The sequence below is a fragment of the Homalodisca vitripennis genome, chromosome 3 (assembly GCF_021130785.1).
Source record: "Homalodisca vitripennis isolate AUS2020 chromosome 3, UT_GWSS_2.1, whole genome shotgun sequence".
NCBI classification, from domain to species: domain Eukaryota; kingdom Metazoa; phylum Arthropoda; class Insecta; order Hemiptera; family Cicadellidae; genus Homalodisca; species Homalodisca vitripennis.
In genome coordinates, this window is record NC_060209.1 from 38,116,595 (window position 1) to 38,135,358 (window position 18,764).

The following is an 18,764-nucleotide window of genomic DNA, read 5'->3' on the forward strand; positions in this document are numbered from 1 at the left end:
TATGAGTTTTTTCAGCACGTTAACTTTTAACTTTGTTATTGCTTCAGTACATGTCAGTAACGTTTTATATCTATATTTGAAAATCTCAACCATGTTGACTAACTGTGTGATATAGAATGTATTAAATATAATGTATATGTTTTTATTTTATTTCCCAAATCACTCAAAACAAAAGTGTCTTCACCGTATTGAACCCCAAACACACAATCGCCGATTGTGCCAAAAACACGATCCAAATGGAAAACCATCACTGCTGTTCCTAGTGATGAAAATACTATTTAATTTAATGTTTTATAACTCAAGCGACAAATCTTTCCCTGTGAATATGCATCCAGTAAAGATAGCACATACAATCTTATTATTACTGATAAAGCTACATAAATCCACCACTTTAATATGTCGTAAAAGTTAAAATTTAATTTAGCAAAGTAAAACTTTTCCATTAAAAACAACTCCATCTCCAACAGGATTACGGTAGTTTTCTAAATGACGGGACGGATTCAATTTTGTTTAAAAGCGAAGTCAGTGTTCGGACAGAGGAACAAATAACATTTTATTAAACTCCAATTACTGCAGTTAACTACGGTTAATTACTGTTTAACTGCCCGTCCTGAGCCCGGCTTATACGGTTTGCTCTGCAGGAAACTTCTCATTTAATAACATGAATGTCCCTGTAGTACTCTCAGCAACCAGAATAATTTAGTGCAATAAAACCATCACATCACATGAGGAGAGTCGAGTTTCCGGTTGTGCCAGTGAATTACGTCTACGTAAATTAAATTTCAATTCAAAAGATATGAAGCAAGTGGATCTTGTTTAATTTTCCCAGTAATTTAAATTTTATATTAAATAACTTATCATTTCCAAGCTGTTAATTTGTTACCTATATTTTTTCTTGGCTTTTCGCTTGCATGTTCTGAATTTTCAGTAAAAATCTGTGTTATAAAATGTAGAATAATTACTAATTGATTCATAGAAGAGTGGTTATTTTTAAATGCACCATAACTTTGGAATTCGATACTCTCATGCAGTTATGTGTGTAAATAATAGAAAATGTCTTAAATAGTGTCATTGAATATTTTAATTGTTGATTCTTGTTCTGACATAGAATCTATCCTTTTGGATAAGAAGTTAGGATTTCAAGTTGAATTTTTATAAAAACCATTTTACTTGTTGAAACCCATACAAACTTAAAAACCGGAAAATATTGGAAATTTTTAAAATTTGGTTTTGGATATTTTACAAAAACTTGAGGTTAAAGTATAAATTTTGTTTTATCACAGTTGATACATTTTTCTGAAAAAACTAGAAATAAAACATTTTCGGACCATGTAAATATCACTTGACGTTTCGAGGGCTGTTTCTACCCTCTTTTTCAGGTGCTTAATTGTATTAATACTATAACTTTCTAGTTATTGTCGTCACTACATTCTGTACATAATATAGAAATTGGTTGGTTGCTACTAGCATTACGCTATGATATACAAAGACGTCATACGAAATGACTTATACGATGATTTATAATGCCAAAAATACAAAAAAGTGTGAGATTACGAGTTCAGTTTCACTAGGAAACACTCCCTACAGAGAATACAGTACCAGGACATTCTACAAAGTTACCGTTACGACCTGTGCCATATGTATAGTGATCATACCTAAACTATAAACATTTTTCTCTTTATATTATGCTCTCTTATTTTACCCCAAAGAACTCAACACTATTATTTTCAGTTTTGAAGAATAATTTTAAAGATCTCAATTTGGGAGACGGAAAGTAATTTTTTTAATTCTTTGATATGAACAAGGGTAGTTTTAAACCTTTCATTACATTGAACATGTTGTTTAAAATAGAAGAATTATATTAAACTGTAGTATACATAGTTGGAAAAACATTTCTGTTTTTATGAACTTTTAAATTAATTATGACGCCATTCTTACTATAGTATGAGAGAGTACCTGTGTTGTCCAAGCTAATCACTGAGGTGCTATTCCAAGAAATATGCAGTAGGGGCATTTTTAATTAAGTTTTCTAAATTTAAAAAATTTTCAAACTTAAAATGTACTAAGAAGCCTAAAACTCAAATGTTTCAATTTCAACAAATAACGGTACGTCCAATGAAAGTTCTACTTAGCAAACACTTTTTTATTATTTATAGTTGTTGTCTATCTCAAAATATTCTTAAAATATGGTAGCTTAAAATAATTTTAAATTTTATCTAACAAAATCAAGTACCTCTCTTACAATATATGAGTTTTACACCGAAACAAACAACTTTATTTTAGTTTAACAATGTGGTTTCATGTGAGTTAAAAAGGATAGGTCCTAATTCAAAGCAATGAAGAAAAGACATAGGCCCCTAACAAGTGGCATACAGATTCACAACATATATATATACAGGGTGTCCAAAAAGTCCCGGGTCGGTTGAATATTTTTCAAAATATTTAAAATAGAGCTACAAAACCTTACACAAAGTTACTGGACATAAAGATCTATTTTATCATATATTCAGTGATCGGCTACTTCCTCAGGGGGGCGGCCCGCTAGGAGTCAGAAGAAAATCTTAAATGTAAGCATAGGTTGATATGCATATCAAATTAAAGGTCTATATTAGTAGAGTACAGAGCCACAAACCCAACCTCAAACGGATAACCGAGTCAAAAATGACAGCAGTTCAAAGATGGCTAGAGTTTGCAACTTAGGTTAATGTAACAAAATACACTGATGAGATTTTTGACTTTAACTTTCCTAACATTAAAAAATTGACATGAGGTGTTTCTTGAGGTGTTTGAGGGTCATTTGAATAACTCATTAAATTGTAAACAGTTTTGGGTTAGTAAAGTTAAAATCAAAAAAGCTCATCAGTGTATTTATGACGCTTTTTTTGAATATGCATTTTTGTGCGTCTGTTTTATTTTTAAATAAAGCTAAATTTCAATACCTATTATTAATTTTTTTCCTAAGTAATTCACATGAATCTTTTCAGAATTAAATGTTCTACAAATCTGTTTAAGTCAAAAAAAATCACCTTTATTTAACATTTATGGAAGTAATCTTACGTTAAACACAAAAAATGTGTTATTTCTTTGCACCAATTCTTGTGTTTTACGTAAGATATCTCTGAAAGTATTGCATTTACAGCTCTGGGACGAATTTTAATAAATTTGTCAGATATAAAAACATAAAAAACAATCGTATTTGTATCTTTGTAACTACCTTTACCATTTTTATACGGCCTGACTTCACCAAGGGTTCTGAAATCCGGGCGAAATCTTTCGCTAGGCGTAACTCGCTAACGAAGCGTTTCCGGGCATATGGTTATATGAACTTTTTTACTTGTTTTTAGCTATAGAATAAGCTCTCGAGAGATTGCCGTTTAGTTTTGAATCACCCTGTATATACACACACACACACACACACACACACACACACACACACACACACACACACACACACACATATATATATATATATATATATATATATATATATATACATATATTAGCATCGTTAACAGTTGTTTGTTGGGATAGTGTATGAGAGCTATAACTTTTGTTATATATTATAATAACAATGAAGACTACAACTAAAACATTATATACGTATTTGTATACAGAACATTCCACAAAATAATAATAATAATAAACATATTCTGTAATAGGAGATTTTACTATATAATTAATTCTTTATATGAGCGCTTACGTTTAATAACAGTAGATACATTGTTAATGAATCTCACTCTATTATGGCAGTGAAATTGTTTGGAAACATGATTGAAAGCATTGTGTCGGGCTAAATAAAGGGCCACAAGGGACGTTTGTGAGTTTTCTGCACTGTTTCCAGTTTCTGATTCATATTTTACCTGAATTTATTAATTTTACCTCTATTTTTATTCAAAAAAATAATAATGTAAGTTTTAATTACATATGTTTGCGTAATGTATGCTGCGTTTGTGTGTTGTTTGGACCCTTTGGTGAGAATAATAAACAGTATATGTATAATAAGGAAAACATTGTTTATTATTTATATATTTTTACATGTTCATATAATATTTTCATTCTAATTTAATTTTACCTTTCTAATGTAACCTAATTTAAAAGCTCAGTTTTTATTGTTATTTTTAACTCTAATTGAAACAAAAATATAAATTCATTACACTTTAGCCACACACACATTTAGTTACACTTCATTTTTTTATTTAATTGTCATCGATACTATGATTTTAAACTCGTCTCCAATATGAAAATATATCAATATATATTCATTATATAAATATATAAATAACGAAAATGTGTGACCTAAATTGTTTTGTTTGTGTGTTACGTAGATTAATATATAACTCGAGATTTTGGCTAAAACGTTTTATAGGACGAGTCCTGAACTGGCATTCTATTAAGTGCTTCTATTCTATGACTTTTCATTTCTTTCCATATTTTATTGAATTCGGGCCTTGATTTTGCGATAAACTCATAAAATCACTGCAGTTTTCGTTCCAATCTCTGCAATAACACAGCTCATTGTACGATTGTAGCTAAAAATGGTTTCTGACTTGGGCCTCTGCCTCCTTGTGTTCTTTAGCTTACAACCAACTTTATATTATAATTATTCGTGCAAGAGGGAGATTTTGCAAAATTAAGTGGACACTAATAATGTACGACCTCTGTAGTGTTCATTGAAAGATGCATTTTTATTTTTCGATTAATGTTGAATGTTCTGCTAAACTACGATCAGCTAACTAACGGATGGTGGTGAATAAGTTAATAATCATGTAAATATAACAAATCTATTGTAAAAAAATGTTTGGGCAGTCACCATCGATCTTCTAATTCAGGTTTTTTTCTGTTCTTAGAAAATTAAACTTTGATAATAACTAATGGATGGTGGGAAATAAGTTAATAAACATTTACATTAACAAATCTCCTGTACAAAATGTTTGGGCAGTCACCATGGATCTTCTCATGTAGGTTTTATCTATTCTTATAAAATCACACTGTAATGGTAATGTGTTATTAATGTTCTTGTGTTACAAAACAATAATAGTTACAGATTCTCGTATTCTGTTCTTGGCAAGAATTTAACTAAAACCTTTCCTGACAATAATACTCTTATCCGGAGAAATTTTAACATATAATTTAATTTAGTTGGCTTTAAAAATCCATAGTTATTCAACAACTTTCTAGAATGAATTACAAAATTCTACTGTTGAATGCATCGATAAACCAACTACTGCCATTAAGTAGTGACCAGGCACGATGAGAACGTAAACCTTCGTACCTTAGTCTAAATTATTTACAGGATATGTTTTAACGGACGACTAAACGCGTGAAATACATGCAGCTATCTCCAGGGAAGAGTAGATGCGGCTATTATTATGCATCGAGGGATAACGTTGTCACAGCACATGAATATCCGCTCGCTTTCCTGGAACAATAACATTTTTATTCTTCTATTTATTCGTGTTATACATATCCTCATATGTTTAAACATTTTTGGAACAATTATTTGGATTTTATATATAGAAAACAACAATTTCCAAGAGGTATGATTTTTGTACAAAATGAATAGTACGTTCTATTGTTACTGCAGTGTCATTTTGAGTATGGAAACAAATATATACATAGAAATAAAGTGTTACTATTATTTTACTAACCACTGCCTACCCTAATAATCAATTATTGGCTGAGAATTAGCAAAGCCTATTACGAGATGCTAGAAATGTTCTATTTCTGTTTGCTTTGCTATCTATAAGTCTGTTCGCACACTATCTTGAAAACAAACAGACCAGTTGATATTAAATTTTGCATGAAGTTCCGTTTCTGTGCAAGAAACAGTCAAATGATGGTGCATGTTAACGAAATTTTTCATTGATTCTATGGGTAACCAACATGACAACGAGAAAATCAAAGAGTAAACAAATTTCAAGATTTATTTTAACATGTAACAATTACAAATGTAGCTATGCTTGAAATTTGGAAACAGCCTCAGCAAAGTCTGTGACGATAAACGTCATGTGGCGTTCTGTTATCTTCAATTAATACGTTGTTTACTCCAACCTTGTAATTTAGAACGTAACTAAATAAGTTAAGAGTTTACTGTAAAATGGCGTGTTTAAGAATAATATAACGGACAAAATGGTTAAGCATTCATATATCGAGAGAATCTTTCACTGTAGACTGAAAACCTTCAAAAACTCAAAAAAAGAACAGAATTATTACACTTTTGCTGTATTAATTCCAGATGTTTCCGTAGTCTGGAAACTTCCTTTATCTTGGAATTTTTTGTCTCTGGTTGCTTCTACATTAAATGTGTTAGACGATTGGCTGCTCCTTCTGTCTTATGATATTTCCTAATCTCTAGATTAGGAATCTCTAGATTTCAGATGCTCCTGGTATCTGAAATAATGAATTTATAGATGTCTCTTACCTCTGGGAGGCCCGAACTTCTGGAAAGTCCTGGCATATGAAGCTTTTCACTACACATTTAGTAAAACTCGAAAGATTCCGTCCTCTACAATCTCCCAGCCTCAGAACGTTCTCAGCCTCCTGGCACTTCCTGTCTTTAAAATAACTTGGCTAACGGATACTATCGATCGTTTTGATTTCTCTAGAAGGCAGGGTTGGAAATTTTAGAACATGGATTGATCCTGGAATTCTACTCTTTTACAACCTGCCTTGCTAAAATGAGTGTCTCTATTTTTTACTTTCTGATAAAATCTGCAAAGAGCTTTGTGGAGGAAACAGATTTTTTTCAAATATTTTCCATTGTTCGGTGATTCAAAAATCAGTGAAAATACGTTTCGAGATCATCAATCTGATCTCCTCAGGTGGATAACTAACATAACACATTATTAAAATCTAGGTGTAGTATTAGGTTAGTTATTAAACTAAGGAAGAGATCATATTAAAGATCGCGAAACGATTTGTCACTGATTTTTTTATCAGTGAATAATAGCAAATGTCCGGGAAAAATCGCGTGTTTCCTTCACAATTCTTCCACCGTTAAAAACATACACTAAACATTTTATTATATGAATTTGGAATACCTTCCTTCGACTTAATATGTCTAAAAATATATCGTTTTAGTACATTGCAAAAATGTGCTATACGTTTTAAAACAACCTGTCAAAACGTTAAAAACTAATAGTTGAGTGGGTTTAAAAACAAAAATAATAGAAGGTATTTTGCTATCGTTAAAAAGATTGTAAATATTCATTTACTCTAAACCAAAGGAAGTAATGCATGTATGTTTTATATTAATTTCGTATTTAAATACGTTTCCACATTTTCTTTAATATAATTTAAAATGTCATTACTTAATGAAGATTAAAAATAATACTCTGGTCAAATTCCGACAACTTTCATTTCTTACTTCTAATTACGTACTAATTAATTCGTGTCAATCAAGACTAAAACTTGATAGGTAATATTGGAGAAGTTATAACTTATTTGAAAATTATATTTAATTTAAAGTTCTTATGAGAGTCGAAAAGTTGTTTTTGAACTTGCAGTCGTGCCGTGATTCCAAGGTCGAGAGGCTTGTTACTTTCAGGGCTCTCCTCAACACTTCTCCTTTTTGTTTTCTTTTCAATTCTTTCCAACAATCCGGTGCACATCCTTAGTTTAATTACTGCACCTTACTTTTCCAGTTCACTACATTCATCACACTATACAATAGTTTATTGCTGTAATTAACAAACCTTCCAGTCCTAATCCCCAGGTATATTCCTAATGTTCTAGGTCATTAAGGCGCAGGACCTAAAATTATAATATTTATAGCTAAACAATAAAATAATCTACATTTAATGCAATAATATAATTACAAATAATTGAATATAACTAGTCCTTATTAAAAGAAGTATGGAAGGCTTGTTGTCTTATTAGAGTTGTATAATAATAATTCTATAATAAATTTATAATATTATTACAATATGTCTTGTTTAAGTGATATATCTGTTATGTTTTATATTATTATGATGTATCAAACTGTATTTTATTGTATCAAAAAACATCGATTCAAACAATTTCTGACTCTATGACTTTCTTTAAATAATATTAATAATCTTACAATGATTCCAACCATTTCTTACTCAATTACTTTCCTTAAATAATATTAATAATCTTAATTGTTTTCCTAAATCAAATCCAAAATTATTTCAATAGTACAGGATTTAAACGATATGTTTAACCACTGTTCTATAACGGTGGAAGAATTACCCAATATATGCAAAAACGAAGTATAACATGATAATAGAAACTAAAAGGTTCTGAACCTAAATTCCTTTCAGCATTATCCCATCGTAACTTATGTCTGTTAATAAGGGATTAGCATTTTTACTAAGACTATGGAAACTGAAAGGATTCCCAATTCAGCAAAATAATTAAACAGTGATTAGAGACTGCGAGGAAAGTCGTTAAAGATTCATTGGATTCAAAATTACCGAGCACCTAATTCTCCCTAGGTTAATTTTGATATGATATGAATTGGAAAATGTCAATTGAGTATTTTAGAGGTAGAAGAAATATGATAAATCAAACCCTCTAATAGTAGGTATTTAATAATAAAGACACAGTGTTAATCCATATTGTTTTAAGTTAATTGTAATTATTAGTCAAATGTTCTTACTAATTAGTCAGATTAATCAACCCTATTTAATACAAGGTATGGATACGCTACACCACGTGACGCGTTACATGTTTCGCTGACGTTGCTCGCAGAATTTAGTCTATAGCTCATATTATTCTCCAGACGTTCTCCGGACACGTAGACAAACAGAACACCATAAGAATATAAGTTCTAACATTCCCCGACAGATAAACCAGACCAATCAGCCTAATGAGTGATAGCTACATATCATTCTACCTAAAACAAAAACATGATGAATAATATGTATCACTAATACTATTCAAAACACGTACTTGTAATGCGTAATTATATGATGTATAGTTTCATCTGAGTTCCATAATACAAACAGATACAATACTCTTATATTAAGGCGCTTAAAAAGAATTTAATAGTATTATAAATGTATTCGTACATTCAAATCCAGATTTCTTAATCACCATTGTACCTGTGAAAGCATGGGGTTTTCATTCAGTTTGTTATTCATGTAATCTCATAATGTGCTTTTAAACCAACCCTATCGACCCAATTTCCCTCGCCACAAAGGACGACCTGAGGTTCACCACTGAGCCCTATAATTCCTCCAGCACTTCCGTTCCTGGTTCCAACGAAACCATGCCTGCTTCAAACTTTTGAATTAATAAATTAAATTAACTCTTTGGTCATCCAAGTCTGTCCTTAATTAGAATAAATATCTATTTTTTGCATCCTATTAATGCATATATGTATTTATACTGCATTCAACGTGGAGTGATATCACAACTAAATAAATATAATCATACTATATGTGTTTTTGTGGCAAGATATACCAGAATAAGCCTCGTTTTAACCTTCAAATAACTATTAGATTACAGGATAACCATTGTTAAGAACAGGTATTGCAATTAGGACCAGAATTTGGGGGAAAACTCTCTTAATGTAGTCCTTGAAGGGCCATTCCGCAGCGACAGGAGTGACAGGTTGGGGAAGATTGGGTTAGGGACTATGTGCTGTCAGGATCAATCAGGAAGGATAACGGATACTATCCCAATCACGGCACCTTGGTAGAAGGGGAGCCTAGCTCAGTTCTAGCCAATTCCAGTCAAAGCGGGCAGGGGGACCGGCAAGACGATACTTAATCCTGTTTATGCATGGAAAACCTTAAACATTAAGATAGTTAGTGATGTACCGCACCTGAACATCCTTTGGGTTGCCCAGATTTAAGTGACATCGTTTTTTCTATGAACCAGTCAGATGTGAACCCTCCTGGGGTTTTTTCTAACAGTTTCTCCTCGTATCAATGTTAAAATTGTAACAGGTTATTTTTAACTTAGGTGGACACAAAATACAGTTATTATCTCAACGGCAATGGGGGAATAAGTATATGTCTTTATTACGTGTTTAAAATCTGTGTATATTTTTCTTCATCTTTTGAATTAGTTGGCAATTTAAACAGGGTTTATTAGTTTTTAAAATTAATATTATTATGTACGTTATTCTATGGATTAAAAACAAATTATAAAGATCTTTTTCTTAGTTTTTTGATCGTATTTTAATTCTACTTTTGGTTCACGGGAGGCAACTATCCTAGTTTATTTCAGTTAAGACTAGTTATGTACAAAATTGTAAATTTTAAATCAACAAAACCAATAACTTTTGCTAAAATTCATCGAAGAGGTGCCTACGATTGGATATGTGTGATGTAATCAGTGTATGTGGCTCTCGATTACATTTTCTTAAATTTCACATCGAAATGCAAACTTGGAATGCACTGGAAAAGAAGCTAAATAAAAGTGAGCTTATGAAAAAGTAGAGGTGAGAAAGAAATGAACTCTAGTAATGAAAAGGCTAAGGTATGCCGAAAGGTTTGGAGATGGTAGCATTAGAATACAGCGATCAATTGTAACCAAAGTAAACTTGACACTTCTTGACATGAAAGGCAAACTTGACAGACTCAAAAGATCGGTGAATTTCCTCAATTGTGAGTATGACGATCTTTTGAAGGAATCTTATATCTCACGAGCTGAGAATCGTGATCTGCAAAAGTTCTTTGATGTTCTGTAAAAGAAGGAAGCCAACCAGAAGAAACGAGCAGATAGATGGCTTGGACGTGGACCTTGCTGAGCTGGAACAGTGTGGGAGACGAGTTAAATAATTTATAAATACTCGAAGGGATTAGACATAGTTACCTGACAACAGTGCTGGAGAGTCTAGCGAAAGCCACATTTGTAGAATATCGGACAGAAGACATACATCACACACACACTGACTACATTCAGATAAGAATGGAGTAATCCCTAGAGTGTTGGTTACGTATTTATTACATACAATAAATATGTAATGTATTTGTAAATTACCTGAAGGTAGAGGTAACAGCCCTAAAACTCAAATGGAAATGTTTAGATACAAAACATAAAGCTATTAGGTCTACTGTATCAATTTCAGTTTATATTGATGAACTACTACTACTTTCTTAACTTTGCTTTCATATGCTTTCCAAAATAAACCCAGTTTTTATAATAGAAAATGAACTCCAGTAAGAACTCTGGGCATGAGATGGTAAGAACGAAAAGTCCGAAATACATGGCAGGATGTTATATGAGGTATTACAAGAGTAAGCTTTTAAAACTGTTCATCATAAAAAGCAGAGTTTATATGAGTCAAGGGAAGTGTTTAGACTATTTAATAAAATCAACTATTCAGCTAATTTTTTAAGGTGAATATGATAAAATAAGTATTTGAACTAATCAACTAATAAATATTTTGATGAATTTTGTTGGAATTGATTACAATTTACAATTTGTAAGTGTTCATAAAATGCCCCCAATCTGAAATTCACTATTGCAACAGAATCACCCAAATCAACTAAAATTTTTATATCTCACCTTAAATAGAAGAAACAACAGTTTTGAATGTAATGTTTAACTCCTTCAGTAGTGTATTCGACTTACATTCGGCATTCCACACACACATTCAAAAAATGGCTACTAGTAGTTTTATAATCTACCGACTCCTCAAAGTACAGCAATAATAATAAGATCATAATAAATATTGCCAATATTTTTTTCATCATAGCTATAACACTATGATGAAAAAGACATTACAGAAAAAAGAGGGTAAATACTACTCGACTATAAAACGAGAAATGAAAAACATGACAGTACATATAAATTGCGTATAACCTAACAATAAAACATTGCGCTAAAAAGGCCTGAATCTGATGGCATAAACATAGCTTTTACGACATCAAACTACACCAAAACCGTATTAAGATTTAAATCTCAGAACTCCGATGAAAACCTACAAACCGACATATATATGCTAACTTATTCCATTGTCCTAGTTTTCATACCGGACAAACAAACATAGTGTCTAGCCAAAGGTTTAAAGAGCATTGCCCGAAACGTAAATTACAGAAAAAGATTTCATCGTTCCATTTGATCCATGAGAATGGAATAAATCTAATAGAAAACGTTGAGAATAATATATTACGAATAATATGTAAGCATTTAAAAATCCTTGAGAAAGATTCGTTTTCAAGGAGAAGCCTAACAGTTCAGCTCCCATTATTTCTTCAATACAATTCTAAATCGTAACATTGACTCGCCAACCGATCGATCAGCTGATAACGTAGATTCACCAGAAACTGGAATCACCTACTGTTAATGATAATACACACGATCTTAAAACTCGTGTGTGATTGGCCAATCCACCTTTTTACACGTTCCATTATTTATTTATTTAGTTGTTATGTTTTGTGCTCTTTGTAAATTTTAAACTATAACTACTTCGGATGGACAGTCGTTGCATTTTTACACTTATTGACACCAGAAGATGACTCGTTAAAGGTCGAAACTTTTGCACTGTTTTGAAAATATGCGTTAGTATTACAGTAATTGTCTATGCGCCACAATATGATATAATAATATGGCAATTACATAATTCACTACAGTTTATACAGTAATAAAATGTCTACTCTTAAACCTACCCTTAATTTATTTCATTCTTGTAGATGTAAATAAGTTCAGACATTTCAAAATAAAATATTTTATTACTAATATTGATTCTTGCGCGACTAATCCTCCCCGAAAAGCCTTGGCATATTGGGAACACTTTACTGTAAAAAAGGAAAACGAGTTTAACTAAATCTCCACAACAATCAATGAGCTGCCAAATGAGTTTATCTAAAGGGAGCTTAAGGGCATGTCGAACCTAACTAAATTCCAGTAAGTACGGTACCTACGGATAATTAGCTGCCTGGTACATTAGAAGCAGTTGAATCTTTAACAACTTTCCCCCCAGTCTCTAATTACTGTTTCATTCCTTTTCTGAATGGGCAATCCTTTCACTTTCCATTGTCTTAGTAACAATGCCAACCCCTTATTAGCAGTCATAAGTTACGGCAGGGAATTCTTCAATGGAATATTGACGTAGAACGTTTTAATTTCTATTATCAAGTTATTAATATATTTTAGTGGTTAGTGATGCTTTTTCGTGTGCATAACTGTTATATAAAAACATCATCTTGTAAATATTGTACACTTGAAGTTTTTAGTAATAACAATAATAAACAATTTGTATTTATATAATTCTGTAAGTAAATAAATATTTAGATTATGGACATATAAAAGGAGAAACTCCTATTACGAACAATGTACAGTTGTAATTAGTGTTAGTAAGACGAATAATATACTGTAGAGACTATTATTGTGTTCAAACAACAAAACATATTTAATACTATCTCCACTAGTCTTATATGATACTCTGTGGAGGTATAACACACTCTACAGAGGCCAAATCGCACAAACCTCACACTCGAAGGTCCTGGCTCTGTGTAGGTAATGTACTCTGTAGAGGCCAAACCGCACAAACCTCAACTCGAAGGTCCTGAATCTGTGGAGGTAAAATACTCTGCAGAGGCCAAACCGTACACACCTCAACTCGAAGGTCCTGAATCTGTGGAGGTAATGTACTATGCAGAGGCCAAACCGCAAAAACCTCAACGTCGAAGGTCCTGAATCTGTGGAGGTAATGTACTCTGCAGAGGCCAAACCGTACACAAACCTCAACTCGAAGGTCCTGAATCTGTGGATGTAATGTACTATGCAGAGGCCAAACCGCAAAAACCTCAACGTCGAAGGTCCTGAATCTGTGGAGGTAATGTACTCTGCAGAGGCCAAACCGCAAAAACCTCAACGTCGAAGGTCCTGAATCTGTGGAGGTAAATGTACTCTGCAGAGGCTAAACCGCACAAACTTCAACTCGAAGGTCCTGAATCTGTGGAGGTAAAATACTCTGCAGAGGCCAAACCGTACACAAAACCTCAACTCGAAGGTCCTGAATCTGTGGAGGTAATGTACTCTGCAGAGGCCAAACCGCACAAACCTCACACTCGAAGGTCCTGAATCTGTGGAGGTAATGTACTCTGCAGAGGCCAAACCGTACACAAACCTCACACTCGAAGGTCCTGAATCTGTGGAGGTAATGTACTCTGCAGAGGCCAAACCACACAAACTTCAACTCGAAGGTCCTGAATCTGTGGAGGTAATGTACTATGCAGAGGCCAAACCGCACAAACCTCACACTCGAAGGTCCTGAATCTGTGGAGGTAATGTACTCTGCAGAGGCCAAACCGCACAAACTTCACACTCGAAGGTCCTGAATCTGTGGAGGTAATGTACTATGCAGAGGCCAAACCGCACAAACCTCACACTCGAAGGTCCTTGAATCTGTGGAGGTAATGTACTCTGCAGAGGCCAAACCGCACAAACTTCAACTTGAAGGTCCTGAATCTGTGGAGGTAATGTAATATGCAGAGGCCAAACCGCACAAACCTCAACTCGAAGGTCCTGAATCTGTGGAGGTAACGTACTATGCAGAGGCCAAACCGCACAAACCTCAACAGTCCTGCTGTGGAGGTACTCTGCAGAGGCCAAATCGCGCAAACCTCACAGTCGAAGATCTTGACTCTGTGGAGGTAACATACCTTACAGAGTCAAAATAGCACAAACCTCACAGTCGAAGGTCCGGTCTCACCAGTGATATTGAAAACTTACATGCGAAGCTTGATGGTGTTTGAGACATTAGGTGACGAACTGAATTAATTTAGTTATGTTTCTCTACGTTTTATTATACCTACCCTTACAGTGGCTTCGTAAAGTTTTGTCGTTTCCGTATGTCCGCCTAAGCGATAAATCTTTATATATAAAGACTTGAAACTTGGTGCACCAGTTGCTCTTGGTTCAAGGACCTGGATTTTTTAAGAATAGGCCTACCCCTTCTAAGACTTTTTCTACCTTCGGGTTTTGGGCACAGACAAAATTGTAGCCTACGCTGTCTCTAACCCAGATCCCAATTTCACCGGTTTAGACCGCTCGACCATCGGCACTTCCAAATGTTATTGATTTTGGGGACGAAAGGTCAAAGGTTAGGTCATCCTTCTCTCTGACTGTTCGTTGTCCGTATGTGCTGCAACTCTTGTAAGACAAACATTGGAGACTTGAAGTTTGTCTTCTTGATCCAAGGAAGAACTCTACTGATTTTTGAAAAAAGCAAAAGGGGAGTCCGCTTTCTGTGTGATAAATGTTTCGTTACGCTTCTTTGTGTCATTCCACACTTCGTTATATCGGTTTATTTTGTATAGCGAAATACAATTCGAGTTACTTTATTTGTTACATTTTAAAATATTGTGAAGCAGTAAATAAAGAATGGTTAAAAATGAGGAAGACTGACTTTTTTGGAACTGTTTTAGTGCTGACATTGAATACCAATAAGGCTAAATATAAATAGCTTCATAAGTTATACGTAATGAAGTAAATAATAGATTGGCTACTTCTAATCCAGTATATTTCAACACATTCATATCTAATAATGGGGAAATCATAGCATATTAGTACTTCAAGATTATCACCTCAATTGGAAAACTAACAAAAATTGATTATTTATGTGACAACCAGATCAAAATGGTGTATATGTATTTTACTAAAAAATAACCCAATCTTAGGTTGGTTAAATATCTCGTTACTTCTAGTTGTACGGGTGAATTATAAGGTAAGAAACTAGGAAAATAAGATGCAATAATTAAACTAAGGATGTGCACCGGATTGTTGGATGTACGTGAAAGGGAAACAAAAAAGAGAAGTGTTGAAAAGAGCCCTGGAAGTAACAAGCCTCTCGTCCTTGGAATAAATGTGCACTGCACGACTGAGAACTTCATCAAGAACTTTTCTGCTTTCATCAGAACGTCAAATACAAAACAGTTTCTTATAAAGTTTCGGCTTCTCTGTTGGTACCTACTAAATTCGTTTCCTTATTAACACGATCTAATTACTTGTCAAAAAGAAACAAAGGTCTGTACGACCAATTCTCAAAAAAAGTTTTATCTTCCGTCGTAATGAAACAATGACGCTAAAATATATTAAAATGAAATGAAATGCATAAAAATTATGATGTCATTAAATGTTACAGATTAAGAGTAAAACACCTGTCTTGTTTATTTTAATTCGGAGAAAGGTTGTTGAAATTTACGTTTAAATTTTTTATTGAAATATAAAAAACATCTTATTTCAAGGTCGAGCCATAATTGAAGTACCTATAACCTCGGAAGTACAACAAATATAATCTTAAGGTGTTGAACATTTAAGTAAGCTCGTTTCAAAATCTCTTATTTCAGTTTAATTTTACACACTGAGCGTTTTTCTAGTCTAGGTCAAAAGGATCAGGTAATATTATTAATATACAAATATAAATAGCTTTCTTTATCTGTTTCTGTTTTCAGTGTAATTTTATATGTTTATCACATCTATATTATACTTATAAGTGTTAAATCAAATAATGGTGTTTTGAAAATGTATAACAGTTTTAACATGGGAGACATGCAAAACGTATTTCCTAAGTTGTTTTACGTAAGCAGAAAATGAAAGCAAACTACAAATTAAAGTGTTTTATAGTACAGAAAATGCATTTTTCCACAAAATCTTTTATCTACGAAACATTTTTTTAAGGTTGTAATTTTTAATAACTTTAAATTGATATTTATTAATTAAGCTGAAAAATACAAAAATAAAAATTCTACTCAAAAAATTACTTATAAAAAACAAATTAAGTAATGAAAATAAATAATTGTTTGAGTTCCATACAAATATTACTCCTAAAAAATATTTAACTATTGAAAATTTTTTAATAAATGGCCTTGACGATTATATTTCATTTTTATTATTTGTACCAATGTGCGCTTAAAATTCTCACACCACATCTCCATGAAAATCTTTGTGTTAAAGTCAATATTGAATGTTCAACTATGGTAACCACAATACAGACCAAATGGAGGGTATGATTTTGTCGAAATCGGATTACCAGCGTATCTTGTGTTCTTTTCAATGCAGTTTTGAGGCTTTTTAGTTAAGATTGTAAGGCAAAGTCGATTTTCCTAAAACTAACATATACTTGAAAAGAAATGATTATAGGTCATCATAGTTTGTATAATCCCTACACTATCATGGGCCAAAGTGAATACGTTTTCTGGGAATGTTTTCAATACTGTCCTGAGAGTGGATGTTGAAGAGATATTGATAAGACCTAAGATATTTTCAGTGCCAGTACGAAAAAAATGAGGAAGGATTTTCTGTAAATCTGATGTATATGGGAGAAGAATATGACAGAGATCTTTAGCTAAGCTGATACATTGGCAACTAGTTAGAGGCTGGCTAAGAGGAAAGGAACTACTAAAAAACTAAATACATTCTTGTAACAAAGTATTACAAAGTGAACAAGAGAGTATTTGTCTTAGTAATGTTGTATCACTTTGGTATTACGTCTCGAATCTTGTTCGGCGTCATGTTAATTTTTTACGCTAAAATGCATTAAAACCATTCACAATGACTCATTTTTTGCATTATGTTAGGCTCTAATAAGACCTACGTATGCAAAATTATAAAGTTGTAATTAAAACCATTTGTGAACATACAGCACATTCAACCATAAACCCCAGACGAACAGATAGTATGGCGAGGCTAGTAAAACCTATGGTCGTAACCATGTTATGTGCGTTTTACAACCTATAACACATTTGCCTAAACTGTGCAAGAGGCTATATTCATTAGTGATATTTAAATTTTAGATTTCTTTCAACCGTTTCCATCATATAATGCTGAATCTATATTGTTCCTTAAATTTAAAGCAATGTATTTGAAAATTATTTCTCAATTTTAATGCCGTATTAATTAAAGGAATTCACAACCGATGTAGAATTTCTCAATCCATTAAAAATGAACCCGTTAACGAATTCAGTAACATACGTAATTGAAACATACGACTAGTACATGGGTCCATTGATGGGGTGTAAATAAGTAAGGTCAAAAGGAGTAACAACTTTAATACCTATTACACTAGTATAACGCGTTACTATCCAACTATTAAGGATTTTCTAGAAAACGTGCTTAATACCTGGAATAAATCCAAAGGCCTCTCAATGAAACAAGAAGCAGAAGAGTAGTTTATGTAGGTTAATGAGATTGAGAGATTCCAACTAGGTACAAAAACTTTTTAAATATCCTGCTTATGAATAGCATTTTTCGGTAAAACGGTTGAATCATCAATGGCTAAATTTTTATTTCCATTTAACTATAGTTGATTACTTTTTATTTTATTTTCAAGGTATCCTGATCTCCGAAGTCAGTTATGAGAGAACTTATTGGATGCAAATCAAATTTATTGATTATTTCTATACATGCAATTAAATACTCATCAAATTGCAAAGGTACTTATACAAAGGTTTACTTGGGTTACGTTTGCTCACACTGTTGCCAACGGCAGGAATCACAATACCTAATTACATCCCTTATATGAAATTTAAATATTCTGAGCATTGACATTACAAAGTATACTATACTGTAGATATACTGAAAAATACCAAGGCAGATGAACAAAATTTGACCGGAGCCGGGTTTCTGAATATGGTTGTGAATCATTTCTCCCTAGTAAATATAAACACTTCTGCTGCTTAGTTGAAATTCTACTTTATGAATTATACTAATTTTTTTAAAGCACCTTTTTCCTAAAAAAAATGCATAGTTCCTGTGTGTCTGTGTAAACTATTGTTTCAGGAATATAAAACCCTTCATGCAATACACACGCCCTGTAACAGCTATCAATGTAATACTATGTTAAG

At 32.7% G+C, this 18,764-nt stretch overlaps 1 protein-coding gene across 1 annotated transcript in view; it reads left to right on the plus strand.

Annotated features, from left to right (window-relative positions):
- The window catches only part of LOC124356798 (thrombospondin type-1 domain-containing protein 7A-like), a 591,350-nt gene that overhangs the window by 488,175 nt on the left and 84,411 nt on the right, over positions 1-18,764 (plus strand).